This window comes from Phocoena sinus, chromosome 21 (assembly GCF_008692025.1).
Source record: "Phocoena sinus isolate mPhoSin1 chromosome 21, mPhoSin1.pri, whole genome shotgun sequence".
Taxonomy (NCBI): Eukaryota; Metazoa; Chordata; class Mammalia; order Artiodactyla; family Phocoenidae; genus Phocoena; species Phocoena sinus.
The window spans coordinates 34,470,184-34,496,214 of NC_045783.1; the positions used below are offsets into that span (position 1 = coordinate 34,470,184).

Here is a 26,031-nt window from a genome sequence, read left to right on the forward strand (position 1 = left end):
TCCTGTGGGGCCCAGCAGCACAGTGCCCTCACCAGAGCTGTGTGCTCTGGGGTGCCCCTGTGTTTGCTGTGTGTACCCTTCTGTTGTGGTGAGGCCAACTTCTCTGGGTGTGGCTGGTGAGCTAGGCTGCCTCTGGCCTGGTTGGCTGCCGGGCCTTGCCTCGTGCAGTGGCTGGTTGCTCGCTGGTATGTGGGGCCAGGTCTCCCTGGCTGCATGGCCTGGGTAGTGGGGCTGGAAGTGGTGCCAGCCCACTGGTGGGCAGGCAAGCCCCTGGCAGTAATAGGCTAGAGGCAGGGCTCCAAAATGGTGCTCACCAGCACCAGTGCCCAGGTGGCAGAGAGAGCCCTCAAACTGGCTGCCTCCAGTGTCTATGTCCCCGGCGGGGGGTGGGGGGGTGTCCCAGTTGCCTCCTGCCTTTCTCAGAGGCTTTCCAAGATCACCAAGAGGATCTCACTCAGGCTTCTTTCAAATTACTGCTTCTGCCCTGGTTCCCGGAGCATGTGAGATCCTGTGTGCCTTTTAAGAGTGGAACTCTATTTCCTACAGTCCTCTCGTTCTCCCATATACAAGCCCTGCTGGCCTTCAAAGCCAGACATTCTGGGAGCTCGTCTTGCCAGTGCAGTAACCCTGGGCTGAGGAGCCCAACATGGGGCTCGTACCCCTCACTCCTTGGGGAGACTGTGGTTATCGTCCAGTTTGTGGGTGGCCCACCTAGGGGTATGGGTCTTGACTATAACACGTCTCCGTCCCCCACCCATCTCATGATTCCTTCTTTATATCTTTAGCAGTGGAAAATCTTTTCTGTTGGTCTTTAGGTTGTTCTCATCAATAGTTGCTCTGTAATAGTTGTAACTTTGGTGTGTCCATGGAAGGAGGTGAGCTCAGGGCCTTCCTATGCCACCATCTTGCCCACACTGCCCAAGTCAATGTTTTAGTGTTTTTGAAGTGAAAAAGATTGTTAGTGTGTACAGGGGAACATGGTGGGCTCTGATTGAGCGACCGTCCTCCTTTTCCTTGGGCCTTCCCTTAGCACTGTCCTTTGGGAACAGAATGCCTCTGGGAAATAGTGAAGGGATTTGCTAGGTGCGGGTGCTAAAAGAGATGGAGGAAGCTTTGTACCGGAAATGTGTTTGGTATCATGGAAAAGTTTTGACCCAGGTTACAAAATGCAAGGTGTATTACCCCAAAGAGGACTGGCAAAATCACCAATCTGGAAGGAGTCTTAGAAATTGATTAGTCCAAACTCTTGATTTTACTAAAGAGGAGACAGACTCCAGGAAGAGAAGTGACTTGCCCAAGTGTATACTCATCACTGAGGACATGGCCAAAACCAAATCTGTTGATTTCCGGGTATTATTTTTCCTGCTCCCCCTGCTACAGTTCCCCTGCCTTCCACCACCACTTCATTACTGACCTTTTCTGTGTTACCACAATTAGACTTCAGACGTAGAAATGTAGCTGTTTAATGCACTGTTTCTTTAAGCCATCAGAGGTGTGAATCAGCAAATTGTGACCCACAACACTGGTCCAGGATCCTGTTTGTCTAGCAGAGGGTGAGAAGTTTAATTTCAGGAGCTCAACCTGGGTTCATATCCCAGCTCCACCACTGGGCTGGTGAAGGGCGTGAACTTCTCTGAACTTTGGTATCCTCATCATAGTAGGTAGTAACCAACTCTTAGGTTCCTTAGGTGAGGATAAAATGGCTCAATGTTAGCCATTGTTATTGAGACTCTGAGGGTAGTTAGAACTATTTCTGTGAAAAATCCTAAGGAAATAAAAAAATTCTCTCTATATAATATAGCAACAATCAGAAATCTTTCTTTGGTAGTCTTTTATGGGTCTAGTGTAGCCTGTTTTTTTCTGTAGCTTTTCATCCAACAGGTATCTTAATTGCCTCAAAATATAACTACTCCTAATCTTTAAAGTTTTTTCCCTATTTTTGTCTCTCTACTCAATAATTTTTATAGCTTTATTGAAGTATAATTGATATATAATAAACTCACATATTTAAAGTACACAATTTGATTAGTTTTGATATACACATGAAACCACCCCCCAAATCAAGATAATGAACATATGTACATCATCAGGACAGTTTTCTTCTGCCCCTTGGTAATCCCACCATCCTACCCCTCCTGCTCCCTCCGGTCCTTCCCAACCCTCTACACCCATCCCCAGGCAAATGCTAGAATGGTGTGATCTGCTAGAATTTTATATTATGCAATCATGCAGTACGTTTACTATTTGTTTGGCCTCTTTTAATCAGCATAATTATCATCCTGTTGATATGTGTACCAATAGTTCATTCCTTGTTACTGCTGATTACTCCAATAATATTTTCTTTGTTTACTCTTTACCCCTGTCTTGCTTAACTGGCCATGGTATGGAATGAAAACATATTTTAATGATTTTTAAATACTCCTTGATTAAATATGTGTTTCTCTTTCTTAGTTTTCATTTTGTTGTTATCCAGTATACTTAGTAAATAGTATATAGGAATTGTACGTTCCCTGAGAGCAACACGCATTATATTCTGTATGCATATTTTAAAAAATTGATATCCATAAGCAATATTACTATTTATTTATTTGAACACTGAGATGAAAATTTTCTCCTGTGTTGTTGGCTCTCACTACACAAAAAAAGCATCCTTCCATTGGCTTGACTCAATAAATTGATTGAATAAATTCAATTATATGAATATTTACACATAGTTTTCATTTTCATGGTGAAATATTTCTTCTGTTAATGTTATAGTTTTTTATGAAAATGTGGACAATATGTTCTCAATTCCCTTGCAGCTGGAGCATAACATGAAATAAACTAAAAAAAATTGATACAGCAAAAGTAATACATTTGCAAGATAATAAGAGATCATTTGGGCAGCAAGTTCATTTTTGTAATGACTTTTTACCAACATCATAGTATCTCTCAACTGTTGACATTTCTGCATCTGGGAAGGGAGAAGATAAAAATTACCATTCAAAACGCCTGTTCAGGTTTGGCGAAAGGTTTAATTTCTTCATCTATCACAGTGTTACGAGCCCTATGAAAACTACAGATCAAACCTCAGTGCCAGGAGTGCAGAGACTTGGCAGCGGCGAGGGCAGAGTTTAGCCATAGGGAATCATAAAGAAAGCCAGAGAAAAGAAACTTCACCCATACTGCACCTCAGACTTGTGTTCTGGTCGGTTGTCCTAAGAAGCCTGGGAACGCACTAATTTAAAAACTGAGCCCGTAAATGGAGTTGTATATACTGGCCTTAAAGATGCTGAAAGAATTCTAGGATCAGATAAATTTTTATGTAACACGGTAAAAAGTAAGTCAGTTACTTTCTGTGCTGGAAGGTTAACATGGAGATGATCTGGTCCAGACTTTTATTTTGCTGGTGACCAGCCCAAGGTCACACAATAGCTTAATGGCAGAACTGGGACTAGATCTGGGATTTCTGAACCACACACTCATGCCCTTTCTGTGTTGCTGCTTCTGCTGTGTTGGGGCTGGTTTGTTGGTGTGTACGGGGCAGGAATGTGTGATTTGTTCTCTCTGAGCTGCTCCGTGTAGGGGTCCCTGTTCCCTGGGGCACCTCAACCTGACGGTCTCTTCTTCCTGAGCATCCTGTCTTTGGGGGATGGGTGTACTTTGGTGAATGGGGGGTTGTACTTCCGGCTCTAGCAATTATGTGAGATGTGACGTTTGGTTAATGGACAAACGCATGATTTTCTTTTTTTTTGTTTTTTTTTGTTTTTTTGCGGTACACGGGACTCTCACTGTTGCGGCCTCTCCCATTGCAGAGCACAGGCTCTGGACTCGCAGGCTCAGTGGCCATGGCTCACGGGCCCAGCTGCTCCGCAGCAGGTGGGATCCTCCCGGACCGGGGCATGAACCCGTGTCCCCTGCATCAGCAGGCGGACTCCCAACCACTGCGCCACCAGGGAAGCCCCTAAACGCATGATTTTGATCGTCAAATTACCCATTATCAACTAGTCTGGTAGAATCTTTATACTTAGGAAGGCCATAACTTTAAGTCTTGCAAGAGCTTGTGCTTTTTTAAGTTCCCTTCCCTCCCCTTCACATCGAAGTCTAGATGCTGTCCTGCCTCATCTTCCTCTGTCTGTGTTGCTTATTCCTCTCTGCAATGTATCTTTTCCACAGATGTAATCCTAGTAGGGAGGGGAGGCAGCCGATAAAGACCATCCTCCTTCACTGAGGACCATGGCCTGGTCCAACCCCTTACTTACAAATCTGGAAACACAGGCTAAGAAGTTATGAACTTGTATACAATCTCACAGCAGATTTAAGATGATGGTTTAGCTCAGGCCACTGTAACAAAACACCACAGGCTGGGAGTCTTATCAGCAACAGCCACTTTTTCCTCATGGTTCTGGAGGCTGGAAGTCCAAGATCACGGTGTCAGCATGGTCTGGTTTTGGTGAGGGCCCTCTTCCAGACTGCAGACAGCTGACTTCTCACTGTGACTTCACGTCGCAAAAAAAGAGCAAGCTAGTTCTCTCGTGGCATCTCATGAGGGCACTAATCCCACTCAAGAGGGCTGCACCCTCATGACCTAATTACCTCCCAAAGACCCCACATCCAAATACCAACACGCTGGGATTAAAATTTCAAATATGAATTTTGGGGGGGCAGAAATATTCAGTCCATAACAGATGAAAACCTGAATCTCTTGCTCTGCTCAGGGTTTAAGTGCAGCAGGTCTCCCTCATTAGCATCTGTGATGTTGTCTAGCATGTGCTGGCAGCTGCAGCATCTCATAGGGGCAGGGCTGGCCTTGGAGGAATTTCCTGGGAGAGGGCGTTGAGTGTAACTACGAACTGTGCTGCGAAAGAGCTCTCTTTTATGAAGGAGCATCAACTGTCTGTATCCCAGCTGATTTAGGAGAAAGATTGTGTTATTGGTCTTACGATCAACGGCAAACAGAGCGCTTTAGTTTCTTTCCGAGAGATAAGATGTAACTCTGATTCTCTCCAGTCCTAGCTCATCTTTTCTGATGCTTTAATGGCATATTATTTGTGTCTATTTAGCATGTGAGTCATTTCATTGTCTCTTGTATTGGTGGTTTACATGTTGATTGTGTGGAGACGGCTCACACAGGGGCCTCACAGGGACCCCATGGCCTAGAGTAGGAGGCACTTGGTAAATCCTTGGAGCATAAGGAAATCTACTTGATACCTTTAAGGTAATATTAGACCAATGCATTTTAAAAGAGGCTTCAAATAATTTAGCATCATAATTCTGTTCATCATTTTCGTAGTTCTGGTCATAGTATCTGTGCTTATCCTCACTTACCAGAGTGAGAAACTGAAGAAAGTGAGGGTGGCCGACTTCATGGGCAGGATTAGGAATAAGAAAGGGGCATCTTCTCATTCAGTCCACATCTGTACACACAAGATCAGAACACAGAGACCCTGTTTTTCATTTCACAGAAGAATAGAAGACAACATTTGGGGGGAAGAACTCATGACTTTTAAAGTCAGTTGAGTCCTAAAGCATATTGTTTTCAGTAAAATTATTTAATGTGGAAGGAATCTTGTCAAGCCTATAATCACATGCCGCTTGTAACAAGTAGCATGCAAGGGCACTTTCTTTTCTGAAACATATTCTTGAGAAAGATAATTTTAGAAGTTGGCTGCGCAGTTCCTGACCCTAACCCTGCTATGTCTCCCAGTGCTGCTACCCAGGGGACTCCATCGTTTTATACAAATGAAAACACTACCATCAAGATTTTAAAACATGTATATTACTATCCACATTTGCACAAAGAAAATTCCACCAGGCAGCCTGAGTTGGCAGACACGTTTCTAGTCTTTCGTTGCTTTTGTTTGTTATTTTAGGCACACTGATGATGAAAGGGCTTTTTCGTCTTCCCGTCTTACTTTTCACATTTCAGGAATCAATGTATCTGACACAGACGTGGTTTAGATGGATTAAAGATTTAGATTTACATTTATGAATATGAGGAAGCCTTGGAACTTAACCTACACAGATGGCTATAGTCACACCATTCGACCAATTGTGCCTTTGAAGTTCTTTGCGAGTGCTGGCGACTTTCGCTTATTCATTGTATGTTGAATAGCACGGCTTCCTAGATTGTTAAAATAGTATTGATCTCAGTGTGCTCATTTTCAACTGCTCTTTTCCATAGTTGATTTTTGGCGGGCTTCTTTGGCATGATTAAAAGCTGACTTATTTATGGAGTGCTGCTAATTGACGGATGTCAAACTCTATTACTGTGGCGGTGGGGTGAGGCAGGCTTCCCAACCTTTAGAATCCCAACTGGGAGATTTCCAAAACCGAGTGTGTGATTTTCCCATGGATGCTCTCCCAGCCACTCTCAGGGCGCATTCTGCCTTCTCCTGCTCACTCTTTACCATAACTAGAACTCGGGAAGCCGCAGAAGCCCCTCTGTAATCCTCACTCTCTAGGCCAAACTATTGAGAACAGCAGGGCATCAGATGACAGGAGAGGAGCCCTCAGACCTGGATTTAGCCTGAGGGATGTCGACGAGAACTATTTTCTGAATTGGACAAAGAAAGGTACTCTCTCTACTCTGTACCTGCAGTTGCTTCCCTGGATTTAGCTTTTATTTTTGGCATTGTTACTGTCTATTTGTTACTGTCTATTTCTTTGATACTCAGGAAGGCTTGTCCAAGAGTGGCTTTGTCACTGTGATTTCTTATGAAGGATGAGGGAGGGTCTTTGTTCCCAGTACCTCACGGGCAGCCTTTGGATGCTGGCAGCATATCTGCCAGGTTATCACTGGCGGCAGCCACCCACCTGTTGGAGAACCACCCGTGAGGACTAGCGCTTGCAGACAAGGCCACGTTGCATCCTAGAAGAAGTAAAGGCTTGCGTTTCTTTCTCTTTTTCGAGCTTTGGTTTTGAAGTCAGAAAAATCCTGGCTTTACTATGTACCAGTCGGAGAGGTTTCTTAACACCTTTGAGCCTCATTTTCCCCATTTGCAAAATGGGGATGTTAACGCAGACATCCATGGCATCGCTGTGGGGATGGGGGGAGCGCACACGCAGAGCCGCTCGCTCAGTGGGAGGCGTGTGGGAGGCGTGTGGGTGATGACACTTCCCTTCCTCCTAACAGGGTATGTTAGCTGGACACGCCCACCTGTCCTTTGCATACTTGTGGTTCACCTCCAGTAATTTTCCAAGATGCTAATTCCCATCCCACCCTGATCTCTAGGGAGTCTTGCCAGTGGTTCTGCCTTCCTGTCTCTTTCCTTTTCCATCACCAGCTAGAGATGACTACCTTCTCAGGGCACATGGTGTTTGCAACTGCTAAGGAGACAATGTGCTTCCCAAAGCCAAGGATCCGAGTGTTAATGAGCTCTTTACTAGGAAAAGAGGAGGCGCTGGGTTGTCCTGTGGCTCTTAACCTGCAGTTTGGCATCACCAGGATCAGGCACTGCGGGGCCAGATGAATGGGGCCTCTGTGTGGAGATGAAAACACTGAGCATTTCTCTTCAAGTTGCTGGAGTGAGAAGAACAAATTAGATTATTAATGATCATGTGGTAGTAGGAGCTGACAGTCTATTTAGTTTCACTGTTAAAACAAATGTGGTTTTGAACGATGTGGGCTTTTCCTCTTTTTATTTATTTGGCAAAGAATATTCATGACAGATATCAATAACGACCACGTCGGTGATTCAGCCTCCAAAGCTGCCCCCTGCATGCTAAAAGGCAGAAAAGGACATTTTTAAGTGGTTGAGAGTGAGAAGAGAGCCTGGAAGCCAAATTATAAACTCATTTCAACTCCTGGCCCCGCAGGCTCCGGAGGGTAACATTATTTGTTGTCAAGGATGGAAACAACTCAGATTCGGGTCCAAGTGATTATTCGATCTTGGCATTGCTGCCGTTCTGCCAACTGCAATTCCATTTCAACACAGATTAATTCGCCAGGCAGGGACGGAAGTGGCTTTTAGGAGAGGCGTTGCCGCGGGGCCCCGGCTGGCCCACTTGCAGGAAAGTGGAGAGTGTGTGGACACGGATGGCTTCCCAACTTCTACGGTGACGCTCCTCACACTTGTACTGACTGAGTGTCAATGCCGCAGAGAAAACCTTCAAATGTAACGGGAGGGGGGAACAAACACGTGACAGCCCCGCTCTAGCACCAGGAGGCCAACGCGGCGGAGCAGGGGGACTAGTTAGTGGTCACAGACCTCAGCAGCTTATCAGTCTTTTCTTTGTCCTCGTATAACCACCCTGGGCCTTTTTAAATTCCTGCGTGTGACAAGGGAACCATATAGTATTTTTTATTTTTTGCTATGACTTGAATTATAAAGACAAATGAGATGAAATCACAAACTCGGGAAAGACGACTCTGCGTGAATGAGTTGAAGGTAGCGTTATTAACATCTACTTAACAGGGAGGCTCAGTCCCCTCCAGAGTATTTTCCTCGCCTTCGCTTCCCGGGTGTTTTGCTCCTACCTCTTTCCCATCTGCGTTGATCTCCGTGGACCCAGGGGCGGCTCGGTGGGTTCCTGCAAGGCCGGGCGCGGGGGCGCGGGGGCACGGAGTGCGGGGCCGGGTGGCAGGTCCCTCGGGCCGTGCACGCCCCCGGGTCGGGGCGCGGGGGCGTCCGCGGGGGTGCGCGTCCCGCGGAGCTGGGCTCTCCAACTTCCCGGGGATTTGCTGTTTCGTAACATTTCAGTCCCTACGACCATTAAAAAAAAAAAAAGTGCCGGCGCAGTGCGCGGTCCCCTGACCCAACCTGAGCTGCGGCTTCCGTGCGGACGCAGCGCCCAGGCCCCAGCGGCCGGCGGACACCCTGCTTCGCTGCGAGGTTTGCTTTTTGGGGTCTTTTTCCGAGCATGTGACTCTGCTTTGCTTTTACACACACTTCTGCATGGCTCTCAGCATTTGTTTTAAATCTTGATTATCTGTGTGTGTGTGTGTGTGTGTCTTAACAAATATTTTGCATTTTACCCATTAAGATAGAAAAGGGAAAATACCATGCTGCCTTTTGGGGCAGGACTTTGGATGAATTGTATTTTATCTCCTAAATGATTTAAAATTTCGTAATTTAAGACATGGAAATTCACAAGGGCGACTCCTATTTTTATTTTATTTTTTGTATTTTAGATTCCTTTCCATTTCAAGGAGAGAAGTCAAGATATTATTACCCAGTGAAAAAATGATGTAGTTTCATCGTAACCTTCTTTTCCTATACTTCAGGTAAGTGAGTCTGTTAATCATGAATTACTTAAGAAATGAACCTCTGTATGATTTGAGTTTATTAATATTGTGGCTGTGTTTGAAATGTGCTAAATTTCATTTTACTTTCCATTAATAACAAATTACTATTTTAAGATATGAGTACTTTTTCAACGTAATACAATTACTTGGCTGCTTTGGAAAAGCCTTTTCTTCACTTTAAAGCCTGTAATCGACATTTAACTTTGCCAACTTCCTCATAATTTGTCTCTTCTCAGAGTGGCAAATGCCTGAAACCAGTAATGTAAACAGTTAGAAGAACTGCATAATTCTTTTTTTTAAAAGTTCACTTAAATAGGAACATTTGTTCTCCTTTTGGAAGTTGTGACAAAACGTTAAGCTTTCTCAAATATTTAACTCATAATCAAAAGGGCATCGTAATTTTTACCATGCTACAAAATAATTATTTAAATAAGATGTTTAGGAAATTGAAGGATGATCTTCCTTTCTAACTTATAATATCTTAGGGGAATACTTTCTAGAATTCTTGGAGAATAATAGTACGCTGATGGATTGTACGGTTGGTTTCGGACTGGGGACGTATGTAAATCTCAGGAACGTTGTTTTAGTTCAGCTGTTGTAACCAGTAATTTTGAATTTCTCGGCAATAATTATTTTATTACATCTGGCAATACTAAACTTTGAAAAAAACAAGAACCTCGGGGACGTCATGAGTTGAAATGGAACAGCATGAGATGGGAAGTCGTATATGTGGTTCTTACCTTCAGGAGAGCAAAAACCCTTTTTTAGTTTTCTCTGGACGTGATTCTGGAGCCATAAAAATGAAAATAGGTAAGCTGTGCTCAGCCTTTGCATACCTTCAAGAAAATGCCTTCACCCTTCTTCATTTATCAAACTTCTATAGAGGTTTTGTTCATGATTTTGTGTGTTTTGTTTTTACTTTTGTTACACTGATTAAGATAAGTCAAAACACAGGGTGTGATTTTGGGTTAATGTACCACTTTGTACTCAAACAGAGAATGAGGAGTTAAAGGCACTGTATCTGAGCCACCAGTAACGAAAAATAAAACCAACCTTGGCCAAAGTTAATAATCAAACAAAAATAACTAAAGAATAGTTCTTCACAAGTTCTTTTCTGAGTAGAAAGTCGAATGGCTAAGAGGCCTAAGTCACTCAAGGCCGGCTTAAGGGTCATAATGGAATTCTTCTAATCTGAGGTCTTGCGATGTTTAATGTTTTTGAGAATTACTTGGATGATGTAGAAGAGAGCAGTTCATTAGAACTCCATGATATTAAAGCCTTGAGGTAATAGTAGAAAAGAGCCAAAGTCAACTGTACAAAATAGAGAAGTAATCAGAAGCCGATTAAGATGTTCATCCTTCAGGACGAGCGATGAGGGCGGCAGACCTGGGTTTTGGCAGCGGCTTGGGGGCTGTGCATCCCGCTGCAGAGACTGAATATTTCCAGGGAGTCAGGCTCCAGCAGGGCAGTACGGGCTTGGGAAAGCCTTTGGTTTTCCAGGACCTGCTTCTTGCAGACTGAGTCCTTTATAGACGCAGGGACTTGAACGTCCCTCGGTAGCGGAGCTTCACCAGACCTGCGGGGAGCAGCGGTGTCAACTGGGGAAAGAGTGTCTGGGGTGTTGGTCGGCAGGTGTGCCACCCCCATGCACGGTGCTCATGGAGTCCCAGCCAGGAGAGGTGACTCATTCAGATGCTCACCAGCACGAGGCCTTGAAAGGCTTGCCGGGGCATCTCCTGGTGTCCCCCGCGTCCTCCCCAGAGCCTGTGCTGCCGCCAGTCCTTCTTGGTGAAGCGCTGCCCTCTGTGTTTGTGCCCCACTCCGTGCCCCGTGTCTCCACACTCTCCTTCCCACCAGCAGCTCTTCCTTCCTTGCCACCCCCCAGGGGACGTTTACTGGTCCTTCAGCAGCAACCCACCTGTGGGGCTTCCGGCACTCAGAAGCAGGGCCTGGCACCTGGAGGCACAGAAGGAAGCAATGAATGGGTGAGCGGGTGCGTGGGAAAGGGAACAAGCGGGGTCCCGGCCCTGCAGGAGCCACTGGCCCCTGGCCCTCACACCCTCTCGGACTGGCGCCCGTCACTGCCCTGTCATCCCTGTTCCACAACGGCCTCCCGAGTGCCCCACCCCCGCCGCCGCCCCCCCGCAGCAGGCCGCAGACCCGTCTGTTCTCACCTCTGTGATCCACTTAGTTCCTCGCCTCATGTCTGAGGGATACAAACTCTGTCTGTGGACGGATAACCCCGTCGTTCTCTGCAGCTCTACAAGCCCGTGACATGCGTCTACCAGCTCACGTAAAATGGTAGCTGATTCCGTTTTATGTTGGAACGAAGCGGGTATTATAAGTAAATACTAACATAAAGCTATAATGGAGACACTTGGCAAGTTACGCATTTTTGCAAAACTAGAGAATTCAGTAGAGCAGTTTGTGTTTTATAAAGTAGCCTTCTTTGGGACCTGTTTTAGACTCTCAAAATCTTTCCATTTAATGGGATGAGACGTAAAGTCTGTAGGCTTTTCATGAGTGTCAGTGTTTGCTGCTGCAATTTTAACTTATCCTCCTGAGCACAGTTTACTTTCCGCAGATGAGGCTTCTCCGGGCCACACCAGGAGGGTCACGCTGGCACCAGCGTGGGTGTCCACTGGTGCACGCCTGCCAGTGGGCCGCCGTCTCTCCCTGTTGATCGACACTTCCTTAGGCCTGGCTTTTGTCTTTTCTGCCCTGTTCCGGGGCTCTGCTCTTTGAGACGCCTCTTCCATCCCGTTGGTTTCTTGCTTCAGCCTCTTAACGCCTGCGTCTTGTCCTGGCGGCCCCTCCCCTCCCTGCCTCCTCTGTCCTCTGCCCTCCAGACTGCGTTCCTTCTCTGGACTCAGGACTCAGCCCTGGAAAGCCTTTTCCTGAGCCTTTGCCTGGCCTGGGGCTGGGCCTCTGTGCCCCCCTGCCACCTCCCACCTTATTTCTCCATTGCCTACAGTTGCTTACCTGCTAAATGTCTGTCCTTTGGCTGCCATTGTCCTCAAAGGGAGCACCATCTCTACATTCGCAGCCTCTAGCGTGTTTGTTTATATTCACAAACAAATGTTGGGATGAATTTCCGGTTGTGAGTTTCGGTCTCAGCGTTATTGCTCCTCTCGCTGTAGTCTGATAAGGCATCTTAACTCTTAGTTTAGTACCTAGGAAGTCAGATTATGGAGATGCGTGTGCCCCGACACGCGTCTCTCCAGCATCCGACACTCTGACCACTGCCCTCGAAACTCTCGCTCCCTTGGCTTGTGTACGGCGACAATGAACTCTCCCTGGTTTTCTCCCTCTTTCTGTGGCTGATCCCTGTGGCCCCCTTTCCCGTCTCTTGTTCCCAGCATTCCATCCTCTCTGCCCTCTCATTCTGTATTATCCACGCAGTTTCCTCTGTGCTAAATGGTGAACTTCTGCTGACTTCACATTTGTTTCCCCAGGTCACACTGCCGTCTGGCACCGCGGACTCTCGGCCATCTCTGCCACGTGTCCTGCCAGCACCCTGCACTCGTTACGTCCCCTCGGGCTCCCCCTCAGTCACCAGCCAGAGCCCCCCAAGGCATCCTGACTTCCTTACTGTCGCTCAGGTGCTCATGCGGTCCGTCGCTGAGAGCCTGCATCCCACCTACCCCTCTTCCTCGTGCGTCAGTCTGCACTTGGACTCCCCAGGCTGTCCTTACCTCACCTCCTCACCTTCACCCCCACCCGCCCCCCGTGGCCACAGCGGCCCTTCTGAGGTACGTCATCTAGGCTCACGTCGCTCCTGTTCAGAATCTCCCAGTGGCCTCCCAGCACCTCCAGGTGGCCTGCGCTCTGGTGCACCAACCCTGAGGGCTCTCTGGCTTGACCTGGGGCCTTTGCTGGGTCCTCTCCCCGGGACGCCCTTCCGGGCTCATTGGCCAGGCCGGTTCCTACTCGTTCTCCGTGACTTGGTTCAGGCCTCTCCCCCTGGGCTGACTTGCGGGTTAACCTCCCGATTTTTGGCACTCACTAAATGGTGTTATTCCATTTGATTTTCTTGCCTTTCTTTCCTGTTAACTAACCTGAGGTGTCTGGAGGGTCCTGAGCCCCATCGGGACCACTTGACACCTTTGGTGCCTGGCATAGAGCACGTGCTCAGCGGCACGAGTGGTTGGGTTAGGGGGTGAGTGTGAACCGGCTGGGAGCGGGCCCACCTGCGCTTCTGACAAGGACGGTGGATGCGTGGATGCGTGGATGCAGAGGACCCGAGCTGTCGAGGGATTCAAACCAGTGTCTTTCTTCTCCCCTCTTCTCCTGCTCTGTGGCTTCCCCTCTAGGAAGGGCTCTCATTCTTCCTGAGTAAAATCATGGGAGAAACTTAAGACAAAGGACGATATGAATGAAAGAAGATAATTAACTTCAAGAGTCAAAAGTGCATCAGAAAAATAGCTTCTTGTTTACCCTACCCACTGCCCTTCTCACTCCTGTTTCCAGGTGTTTTACTTTGGTTTGGGGATCATAAGTACCTGGCCACCAGCCTGGCGACTTGCGGACTGCATGTCTCCCTAAGATGTCTTTGTCCTAACATGCGCTTCTTCCCATTAGAAGCAGACTAAAGGTGTACCTAGGCATCCCCTTTCTTCTGAATTTCTTCTTCTTCAACTCAGGGTACAGGTGGCTCTCACCCTGGCCCTTCTGGTTGTTCAGCCGATTGGCGTTGAGGTCTACATTTCCCTGTTTCTAGAGGCAAGGCAGTTGGCTTCACAAAGACCCTAGAACTGGGATTGGAGCCTCAGCTCCATCCCTTATTAATCCCGTGAGCTGGACAGGTTGCGGAACCCCTCTGCCCATCTCCTCTTCTGGAAAATGAAATGAATGGTACCTTTTGGAGTTGTTGTGAGGATTGAGAAGTTCCTGGCACATAGTGGGGATGCAAGAAATTATCAATATTAACTAACAGGATGTAAATGTTTACATTATTCTAAAATGGAAAAAAAAATCTGTGGTCCCTGCTTCCTCCCTTTTCCTTTCCCAGCTTCCATAATTGAAAGAATTCACTTGTTTGTTGGTTAATTAATTAATTAAGCAAACGTTGGCTTGGGTGTCGGCCATGAGCCCTCCACTGCTAGACGCTGGAGATTTGGTGGGATGGACGGTCCTTGCCCTCCAGGAGCCCATGGCGGGGTCCTTGAGCCACTGCACTGAGTCATCTGGGATGCTGGGGACCCACCCAGAATCCCAGGCTTCACTTGGAATTGGAATCTTTGGGGAGCTCGGGTGTTCTGGCTCTGCCTGCAGGAGCCTCAGAATAATGCCGACTTCACCTCCTCGTGGAGAACCCCTCAACCAGGGCCTCCCGAAGGAGGCGTGACCTTTGCTCCAGGCTGGCTGTCTCCAGTTTTTTCACTGTCCCTGTACCTCACTCCAGAGCCTCCAACAGGCTGATGACTGGAGAGCCTCTTTTGACGTGCTCTGCTGTCATCACACTTGGGTTATGGTGAACGTCCTGCCACCGAGACCACACACTTCTGATATGCACATTCTTTAGCTGTGGTGCATGTGTCATGTTTAGTTACTTAAGCAGTTGTTTTCTTGTGCCCAAATGTGGTTCAGCACTTTATTGTTTGAAAATACGTTATTTGGAAATAATTTCAAATTATCAAAAAGTTGTAAACATAAGAATAGAACCATGAACATTGTGGTACATGACTCTTTTTGAATTATGGTTTTCTCAGGGTACATGTCCGGTAGTGGGATTGCTGGGTCATATGGTAGTTCTATTTTTAGTTTTTTAAGGAACCTCCATACTGTCCTCCATAGTGGCTGTATCAATTTACGTTCCCACCAATGGTGCAAGAGGGTTCCCTTTTCTCCACACCCTCTCCAGCATTTATTATTTGTAGATTTTTTGACGATGGTCATTCTGACTGGTGTGAGGTGATACCTCATTGTAGTTTTGATTTGCATTTCTCTAATGATTAGTGATGTTGAGCATCCTTTTGTGTAGTGTCTGTCAACAGATGAATGGATAAAGAAGATGTGGCACATGTATACGATGGAATATTACTCAGCCATAAAAAGAAATGAAATTGAGTTATTTGTAGTGAGGTGGATGGACCTAGAGTCTGTCATACAGAGTGAAGTAAGTCAGAAAGAGAAAAACAAATACCGTATGCTAACACATATATATGGAATCTAAAGACGCAGAGGTAGAGAATGGACTTGAGGACACGGGGGGCGGGGAAGGGTAAGCTGGGACGAAGTGAGAGAGTGGCATGGACATATATACACTACCAAATGTAACATCGATAGCTAGTGGGAAGCAGCCCCATAGCACAGAGAGATCAGCTTGGTGCTTTGTGACCACCTAGAGGGGTGGGATAGGGAGGGTGGGAGGGAGACGCAAGAGGGAGGGGTTATGGGGGTATATGTATATGTATAACTGATTCACTTTGTTGTAAATCAGAAATTAACACACCATTGTAAAGCAATTATACCCCAATAAAAATGTTAAAAAAAAAAAACAGAACCAAAAGTACATAAGGCCTTTACCCAGATCCACCTATTGTTAATATTTTGCACCGTTTTTCATTTGTGCATTCTCTTCCCCTCTTTCTCCGTCTCTCTATATAGTATATATACACATAAAGATTATTGTACATTAGGTTTTTTTCTGAACCATTTAAGTTCATACATCATAGCCCTTATTCCTAAATAGTTCAGTGTGTATTTCCCAAGAATAAGCATGTTTTCCAATATAACAATGGTGCAGGCATCATTCAGTCAGTTTAACATTTATTTCAGTTTATCTTATTAGATAACAGACTGTACTCTGACTCTGTAAGTTCACTTATAATGTCCTTTGTAGCATTTCCCTCTAGTACTAGGACCAGGCATTCCATTTAGCTGATATGTCTGTATCTTCCTTAAATCTGGAACGTTTTCATAGTCTTTCTTTTGTGAAATGATGTTTTTGAAGAATACAATCATTTTTCTTTTAAAGAATATTCATTTGGGGTTAGATGAGTGATCTTGTGGTTGGATTCACGCTGTGCGTTCCTAGCAGGGATTCTGCTTAGGGATGTGCTCTCATCAGGTCCCCATCTGCCCCTCACTGGTGATGCTAATTTTGATGACCCAAGCAGGGTGATGATTCATTTCTTCACTGTATGGTTGCTGTTTTTCTCCTTGTAACTAATGAGAAATACCTTACTTTTATCCCTTTTGTTTTGATACCTATCCATCAACTCTTTGCCCGTAATGAAGTTAGCAGTCTTAAAGCCTACTCTGTACAATTCAGGTGCTTGGCTTATGCCGAGGCTCCCACATGATCTTAATTTTATGGCAGCTGTTGGATGGATTGGAGATTGATGAATAGGAGGCCTGAAAAGGAACTGAAGTAACCGTCACTGATTTTTTACAGATGCTCTCATGGTGAATTATTTCGAAGAGCTCACACTCCTAAATTCATGATAAAAAATTGCAGTGACAATGTGGAAATCCATCTTTAGCTTGTAAGCTGTGTTTACTGTACATATTCAGTCATTCTATCCTTCTGTGTTTGAACCCCAGAAACAAAGGTGGCAGTGGCCATACAACGTGGGGAGCTGGTGGTCCTGGCGGTCCTGGCCATCCCACGGGACCCACAGCAGCGATGCCGTCACCGTGACGCTTGAGGAGGCCGCCCAGGAGTGGACCTCTTTTACCAAAGATCTGCCCTTTGCAAAAGAAACTTTCCTGTTCCCTGCCCTGTTTTGGAGATTGACCGGAGATGTTTAGGTCAGAGGTTTAACAGTGTCGTTAGTGTCTCATTCACTTTCCCAACACCCCTTGGCTAAGAAAATGGTTAACGTTTTGTTTTTTTTTTCCCCACTCAGTAGTAACGTTCATTAGCTTGTGAGTGTTTATGTCCTAACAACTTAGTGGCTGTTTGAAAAAATAATACAATAAATTGAAAGAAAAATACTTGCTTTATCTCATTCTTAACCGCAGTTACTTAGTAATGGGATGTGTCTCTCTCTAGGGTGCTGCACAGCTCCCCAAACCTTGGGGTCAGATTAGACACTTCATCTTATGTAGCCGTTGCTTTTCATCACAGGAACTGCTCAAAATGTAGTTTCACAAAGATGTGATATCTTCAAAAGGAATGTAGCTCAGTCTAACGTTGAAAGTGTGAATTACCTGGAGCCAGCAGTTTGCATAATGTCCAACAGATGTCTAGTATCCAGTGCTTTGCTTGAAAGTTTAAAATATTCTGAAGCACAGCTCTGAGCTCCCTTTGGTGCCCCAGGGTGCCTCGGGACACAGTTGTGAACCATCAAGTTAGGCATAAGAATCTTTCTGGGGTTGCTTTATAACCCTTCCATAGCCTTTAGCCGCCCAAATCTGTGCCTCCAGGGCATGTTAGGGGTTGAATAATTGTAAGCAGCAAGATTATAACTTCACAGCACAGGGCCAGGAGGCAGAGATGACATTTCAACCTAATTGGCAAAAGGTGAAGGTTCCTTCTTTTCTTTATGGTATGGCTCGGGTAGGAGGCCTGATCTCTGCCTTTTGGTCAGTACTGCTTTATACCCTGCTTACCATGGATAAGCAGATAGCTGTTTAACTACATTGTTTATTTGATGAGATTTTCTTATGTAACCTTTTTGGTTTGGTTCACATGTTATTCTCCCCACAAGCTGCTTATTTTCTATGGATTACTGATTAGCTTGTCTTTAGGCTTTGTAAGAACGCTGAAAATCATCTCAAAACCAAAGCTGTCATAAGGTTTATATCTTTGGTAACAAGATGTGGATTAACTAGCTCCTGGTAGAAATTAGGTCTAGTTGACATAATAATTGCAATTTTATATATTTGAGCTTCAGCTATGAAAAGGCTTTTGTGAGAGGAAGGCAGATATTTTGAAAATCAGTGTAGCTTTAAAACAGTGACGAGGGGCACCTGCTCTACCCAGTGTGAGGACTTCAGGGTAGAGGAGCATGGCAGGCGGCCTCCCCATCAAAGGCCGAGACTGCCCTTAAGAGAGGAATGGCCCAGTGTCCAGAAGGAGCCTCCAGCTATGTGTAGCGATCTCGGCCCTGGCTATGTGCCAGCTCTGTGCCCACAAGCTCCATGGCCCGGACGAGGCTTGTCCGGGGACGTGCAGGGTGTTCGGCGTTCCTGGGCCCACTCAGCTGTTGTGTCAGCCAGAATCTGCCCCCTCCAACATTTCCAAACACCCTCCACTCCCGTGCTTGGGTCAAACTCGAACCCAGTCCTTGTTTAACAGATGAGGAAACTGAGGCTCAGAGCAGGAAAGGGGTCATCTGAGGTCACAGGTACAAGTACAGCCAGGATCTGGTCCCCTGCCCGCCTGCCTGGAGTCCATGCCAGGGACAGAGCGGCCCTGGTCATTTCCTTCAGCTGTGATAATCCAAGATTTTTGTGATCAAAGAGAGATGGGAGGTTTTTTTTCTTTTATTGAACTATGTTTTTTATCTACGGTGTTGTGCTAGTTTCAGGTGAACAGCAAAGTGATTTCTTTTTGCAGATTATATTTCATTATAGGTTATGACAAGATATTGAATATAGTTCCCTGTGCTATACAGTAGGTCCTTGTTGGTTATTTTATACGTACTAGCGTGTATATGTTAATCCCAACCTCCTAATTTGTCCCCGTCTCCTTTCCCCTTTGATAACCGTAAATTAGTTTTCTATGTCTGTGAGCCTGTTTCTGTTTTGTAAATAAGTTCATTTGTATTGTTTTTTAGATTCTACATATGAGTGACATCATATGGTATTTGTCTTTCTCAGTCTGCCCTACTTCACTTAGTAGGATAATCTCTAGGTCCATCCATGTTGCTACAAATGGCATTATTTCATTCTTTTTTATGACCGAGTAGTATTCCATTGTAGATATGTACCACATCTTCTTTATCCATTCATCAGTCAATGGACATTTAGTTTGCTTCCATGTCTTAGTGCTGGTGTGAACATTGGGGTGCACATGAGATAGGAGCTTAATAGTGAAGAAACCTCAGAAGAAAATGGAAATGACAAAAATCCAGTTAACTTGCTAAATATTTAGATTCCTGGATCTAGAATAAAAGCTTCAGGAGGGCGGGGATTTTTGTCTCGTTCACTGCTGTATTTCAACCTCCTAGGATACTGCCTGGCGAAGAGGAGACACTCCGGAGATGTGTGGATTGGGAGCAAAGGCACGCTCTAACTTATAGGTAAAGTTTGTGGGTAATACTATACTTAGGTAGTCAGTACTCTGGTAGGATATAAGTTACTGCATTCTTTTAAGTTTGCTTAGATGAACTTTATTTCATGTTACAATCAAATAATAATCTGCAGAAATAATAATAATGTCTGTGCTGAGTTCTCACTGGCTAGAATGTGATATTGAAGGTAGTATTATGACATTAGTATTTTTGTCATCACCAACTGAATACCCTGCCTATGACTTTATTCTGTTGTGTATTTGCAGTGCTGGCCACAAAGGAAGTGCAAGTGTGATCCGGTCATAGCCAGCGTCTGTTGCTTATGTTGAGTTTAAAATTCTGACCCCCCAAGAGGGGAAACAGAGGAAAACTGTGCCCCTATGTGACCTGAGGTTGGAAGGTACCTCCCTTTTAAGGATCCCTCTTGTGATGCAGGGGTGTTTGTGCCCTTGGCACTAGCTCCTAGAATAACAGCTTACAGGGCTTGTACAGCATCATCTTTTTGGAAGGAGGTCCATACAAGTTTGCAGTATCATTGAGAACGTGGATATACCTGGCAACTTTATTCCAAGAAATTCGGTGCTGTGTGCAGAGGCTCACTTTCATTCACTGCTTGGGAGTCATTATTACCTATGTGTGTTTCTATTGGGACCAAGTTAGAAGAGTGTTGGGCTGTGTAGAGCAGCATCCCAGGCGGGGAGACATGGGAAAAAAGGTCCTCGTCACCGGATTCTCGACTAATCTCCGAGGGGAGTCGTCATTGCCCCTCCTTGCGTTCCAGCCTTTTCACTGTACTGTTCTTTCAGGAAACCTCTAGAAACAATTAACGGAGGACAGTTTGTCAGACCCAAAGTGTTTCCCAGAGATTACTAGAGCTACCAGACATTTTTCGAAGGGAGAGTTTTCTGATCAGAGAAGTTTGGAAAATACCATATAGTGTATTCCTCTCTTGTAGTGTACGACGAACCTGGGCCTGTTAAAGGTTCTGGAAATTCTAAAGGGAAGACTTAAATTTGGCTTAACCTCGTGGGTCCCAGCTTTCTTCTCCACAGAATCCTTTTCCAGCATGACAATTCTTAACTTTTTAAGAACAGTGTTTCACCCACCAGCCTTGAAGAAACGCTGCCCATGATGGGAAAACCTGATTCTGAGTTTGATTTGCTCCTCACTAATAGTCACAGATTCAGCCAGTTTTTCTCAGCCTTTGTCTTGGAGCTTTGAAAAAATACCAATGCCCAAGCTCATCCCAGAGTTTCTGATCCTGAGTGTCTGGGCTGGTGCCAGTGACGTGCATTTTTAAGATGCTCTGCAGGTGGTCTCAGATGTGCTGGACGTTGAGAGTCACTCCGCTTGGAAGAGGTTTCTAATTCTGTTTTTTTTCTCTAAGGCTGTAGTAGTTGTCTCCACTTCACTCTCTTTGATGCTGGGATGTTTCCTTGAGGGAAATGGTTTCGTGTTGAAAAACATCTGATGTGACGTGTGGCTCAGAGGTCCTCAGCCCCTGGGCCTCCCGCTGTTGTGTGCCGGGGGTTTGGCCCCGGTTTCTTGCAGGTGTGGTCCTGAGGTTGCTGGAGGGTAGAGGGAAGTGGTGAAGAGGAGGGCGTGTCGAGGGTCCTGCTTCTGAGCCCTCAGTGCTGCTTAGACCTGGATCTCTGCCCATCAGTGAGCTGGTGACTTGGTGACGTGGAGGTGGGTCTCAGGTCCTCTTGGAGGGTTGTCCTGTTATGTTCTTCTGCTCTTTCCCCTCAGGACCTGACATCCTGTCGAATCTCTGTTCCTCTGCCTCGTACCATGAGAAGCCAGGTGGGAAATGGCTCAGTGAGGTGGGTGGGTTTTTGCAGTAGCTCCTCAGGGAATTAACACAGGGAGAGTAAGGTGGGTCCTGCAGCCACAGGCTGTGTCCTCCGGGGACTTTTCCAGGAAAGGGCCCAGGTGAGAACATAGGACACAGAAGCTGTCACTAAACTCAGGTCCAGCTGCTCACTGCTCACAAGCCAATACTAGAGAGACAAGTGTTGGTAGAAAGGAAAGGTTGCTTTATTTTGGAGGCTGGAAACCAGGGGAGAAGACAGACTCGTGTCCAAAGGCCGACTCCTCCTGCTGACCAGGGGGCAAGAGCTTTGAAGGGGGAGCTTCAGGGATGTACAGGCGGAGGGAAGGGGCTACGTGCAGAAACAGCACAGTCAGCTCGAAATTGGTCATGCGGTGGTCTGATCCGCGTCGTCTTGACTGTTTTAAGTACAGTTAATATTCAGTTCCAGGATCAGTTAGTTCTCATTTCCTTGAGGCCAGTTCTCCGAATTGTGGCAGCTTATGTCATGGCTACAGCCTGGTCATCGTGTCGTTAGTTAACTTCTTCCACCTGGTGGGAGTTTCAGTATCTACAAGACTGCTCACAGGACATGGCTCAGAATATTATCCATAGCCCTTGAGGAGGAACTAAAGGTCCTTGACGTTGTTTAATGACTAAATTATTATTATTTTGTCCTGTTTGACTGCTTTTCTTTGCTTTTGCATTTTCTCACTTCTCTGATTAAGTTTATTCTTTGGCTAAAGGTTTTCTACAGACGAAAGGCAGGAATAGGACATGGTGGGTAGGGGTCTGTCCTGGGAAGGCCACATAGGGTCCTGCTCAGGTTTAACTCCAAGTCAGCGTCCACCAAATCGACCCACGCTGCACGGGGTGTGGGACAGGCCCCAGCAGCTAAATCTTGGATCAGAGGCAGGCGAATCAAGCTTGTCTTCACATGGTCAACGTGGGGTCACTGGCCTTACCACAGAAATGATGCCAGTTGTCACCAGAGAGTGTAAACTCAGACAGAAAGCAATCCTCGTCCTGTGAATTTATGGGCGGAGGAAAGAGCCCTCACTGGTCTCTCTCTGTGGTGCTGGGAAGTAACCAGCCCAGGGGTGGGCCAGAAGGTGAGAAAAGGGGACCACTTTCTGCATGGGGTTCCAAGCACTATATAATCTACTTCACATATACTGTATAATCCCCCCATTTGTTCCCCGCCACAGCTATGGACAGTACTTCTTATTAATTCTCTAAGTGAAGATGAGAGACACGGAAGCTCAGAGGTAAAATATCTTGTCCAAGGGTACACGGATGACTTGAGAGTGACGGGCCTAGACTTCAAACTTAAATCTATTTGATTCCAAAGTCCACTTGGATGTTCCCAACCTGTCCTGCTGTCTGTTGCTGGTCCGCACGTCAAGGTTGCCATCACTCTTGCTTCTGAATATCTTTTTTGTGGTTGAGCTGGATAACAAGTTCTTAAAAACATAAAGAGATGCCTTGTAATGCTTTATTGCTTATCAGATACTACTGCAGCCATGGGACAGAGCACTTTTTGTCACCAGTCATTCTGGGACAGACTCTGAAAGAAAAGGACATGGTGGCACAGGATCCAGCCTTTTTCTCCTCTGAGTATATTTAGATTATGCTTCTTCTGATTTTATAAATAGATGATTGGTTTTCAAATAAGCAGTCAATAGTGCTCTCTGGCAGTGTGCCCTACATCTAGAATTTGTGGCATTAGCTAGAATTTTATAATGGCATAAAAAATTTCCTGGAGGAAATAGAATATCACCATGTGATATAAAGCCAGCATTAGTAAGATAAATATTAATCCAAGGTTAACTGTTAGCCTAAACTTTCTCTTAATTCAGAATCCAAGCTAAACCTTACTGTGTTAAAACAAAAAAAAAAAAAAGAGAAAGAAACCTTTATTTCAGCTCAGTTTGAAATTGCAACGTGAAAATCACCACAGACTTGCAAAAGCTCAGTGTGAGTAATGTTAACTGTCTCCATAACTTAATTCCAGAAGCCAAATACCACTGCCTGGGAGGCACATGGCTGTAAGCTTTCAGGCTTAGGGAACACAGATTTCTCAGATGTTAGCTCTGGAGGGTGATCATTTAGTTTGACTAAACTTAAGTCATAAGAACATAAGCCTTCTACAGATGAAAAAAGTGCAGAGGTGAAGGGTCTTTTGAAAGTTGCAAGGTTGATGGGTAGGAGACACTAGCTCCCTACCCCCAAATATATTTCCCCTAGTTGTGGTTCATGGAGCATCTTGGATTTGCAGCTCAATATCCTTAACTGGTTTTGGAAAACTCTGGGTGAGTATTTCTGCAACTATTGCTTCTTTCTCCTCTTTTCTCCTTTTGGGATTCAAGTTACAGGCATGTTAGTTCTTTGATCCATGTCTCAGGTGCCACTTCAGCTCTTTTCTGTATTCTCATTCTTTTGTTCTCTCTGTGCTTTTTATGTGGATATTTTCTCCTTACATCTCTTTTACTTTAGGAAATCCCTCTTTTGCTTTGTCTAATCTGCTCTTAAACCTGTCTATTGCATTTTTAATTTCAATTACTATATTTCTATCTAATTCTTTTACATAGATTCCAGGTATCTGATAAAATTCATCATCTTTAATCTATGTTTTCTAGCACACAGCAATTATATCAAAATTCCTTTTTGATAATGATTGTATATCCCCTAGATAGTACACCTAGAGTGTATATATTATCCGTCATTTCTCTTTAGTTTTTGGTCATTTGTTCTTGTCTCTTGTTGTGCTTTGTAATTTTTCATTAAGGACCTGACATTGTATATGAAAATCGTAAGGTCTCTGGATGCTGTTACCTTCCTCCAGAGAAGACTTAATTTCTTTCTGCTGGGCAGTGGAGTAAATCTATTCATCTAGGTACAGTCAGTGATCCCGATGATTGGGGTGGAGTTCAGGCGGGTGTGTTTCTGTTGACCTGACTCCTAAGGCAGTTGGCAATCAGGGCTTTGTAAAGGAGCTCAGAGCTGACCTCAGGAGGGTCAGTGTGAGTGGAGTGGTGGTGAGGCAGCCAGACTGAGGGGCTGAGAGGTGAGAAGACAGAGACACCAGGGTGGATGCTGTTCTGAGAAACCTGGGTGTGCGTCAGTATTCACACGCACACTCAAATGTAAATTCACGGATGGCACATAGGTGGTAGGGTCTGCAGTCCTGTAGAACAGACTCTTTTCATTTCGTGTGAGTATTAGAGACTGGGCTAAACTACCCCCAAATACAGTGACTTAAGTAATAGTTAATTTTTTAACTTAAAATCCAGGGTGATGGTTCACCCTAAATGCAAGAGATCCTGGAAAACTATATGTCTTCTTTGAGGCGGAAGATCATAGGGTTGATTCCTAAGTATAGGAGGGGTGTACACAAAGCCCACGGCATGGCAGGTGTCCACTGCATTGGCTTATCCTAGGTCTCTTGGTGGCCAGGGACTGGACTAGCTCTCATAATAGGACTTGGCTTTTGGGAGAGATAATGTTAGAAATTGTGATAAATTGTCATCCTGAATGCCAGTGGCAGGGTGAACAGCTAGGGGGAGTAGAATCTCAGGGCAGTGTCTACAGCCCGCCTGCTACCTTGTGACTTGGGCGTGGGCTGTGCACACCACCTGATCTGGACCCTGCACCAGCCTGTTGGCTGTGGCACAGTGTTTTCCACCACTCCATTCAGGGAACCACACCTACAGGGCCCACGCCAATGGGCTCTTCACTTTTGAATCAGCTGTGGCAGAGGGCTGGGATCACAGAATGCCAGGAGTTTCGTTCATTGGCCTCCAGGCCTCTGGGTCAGGGAGTCATCTCGGCCACCTCTCCTTTCCTGGTGACAGGGGCAAAGTCTTCACAAGGCTCCAGAGTCTTACTCAACGCAGAGCCCCGGGAAGTGTCAGGTCCTGTGCCCACATTCACTCCCTGTGATGTCAAAGCCAGTGTGGCAGGTCTCATTTGCCTTCATATTCTCATTGCCTGATGCCTAATAGATGCAGCAGGGCAGTGGGAGGTGCTGGCTGAGATCTTTTGTGCCGCACCCCCCAGCCCCAACAGTAGAGCTAGTGTCCTGTTGAGAACAAGTTCTAAGTTCTCCAAGGCCCAGTACACCCCCAGTTGATTTCCATGTGCAAGGAGGGACACTAGGGACTTCCCTGGTGGTGCAGTGGTTAAGAATCTGCCTGCCAGTGCAGGGGACATGAGTTCGAGCCCTGGTCCGGGAAGATCCCACATGCCACGGAACAGCTAAGCCAGTGCACCACAACTACTGAGCCTGCACTCTAGAGCCTGTGAGCCACAACTACTGAGCCTGCGCTTTAGAGCCCACGGGCCACAGCTACTGAACCATCACTCTAGAGCCCGCGGCCACAGCTACTGAGCCTGTGCTCTACAGCCTGCGAGCCACAACTACTGAGCCCGGGAGCCACAACTGCTGAAGCCTGTGAGCATAGAGCCCGTGCTCCGCAACAATAGAAGCCACTGCAATGAGAAGCCTGTGCACCTCAACGAAGAGTAGCCCCCACTTGCCACAACTAGAGAAAGCCCGCATGCAGCAACAAAGAGCCAATGCAGCCAAAAATTAAATAAATAAATAATAAAATAAATTTTTAAAAAAAGGGACACTAGTTTGTCAAACTTCTACCAGTGACAGATAAGAAGAGGGACTTCTGGGGACAACCTTTGTGAATCTCCCAAAGGAGAGCAGAGAGGCTAAGGGGGCTGGGAGGGTACCATGCTTCTGAGCTGAGGTGGAGGAGGGGCCAGAGGATTGCTCATCAAATTCCTGGGGTCTTCAAGAA

At 45.9% G+C, this 26,031-nt stretch overlaps 1 protein-coding gene across 7 annotated transcripts in view; it reads left to right on the plus strand.

The window, feature by feature from the left end:
- The window catches only part of CSGALNACT1 (chondroitin sulfate N-acetylgalactosaminyltransferase 1), a 322,544-nt gene that overhangs the window by 139,267 nt on the left and 157,246 nt on the right, over positions 1–26,031 (plus strand). For 5 of the 7 annotated variants that reach the window (XM_032618631.1, XM_032618627.1, XM_032618629.1 and 2 more), the window contains one exon: positions 9,113–9,205. The gene's annotated coding sequence lies outside the window, so the exon portion shown is untranslated. Of the gene's footprint in view, positions 1–8,750; positions 8,814–9,112; positions 9,206–19,347; positions 19,420–26,031 lie in introns of those variants that run through there. The other 2 variants (XM_032618633.1, XM_032618630.1) reach the window with 2 other exon arrangements.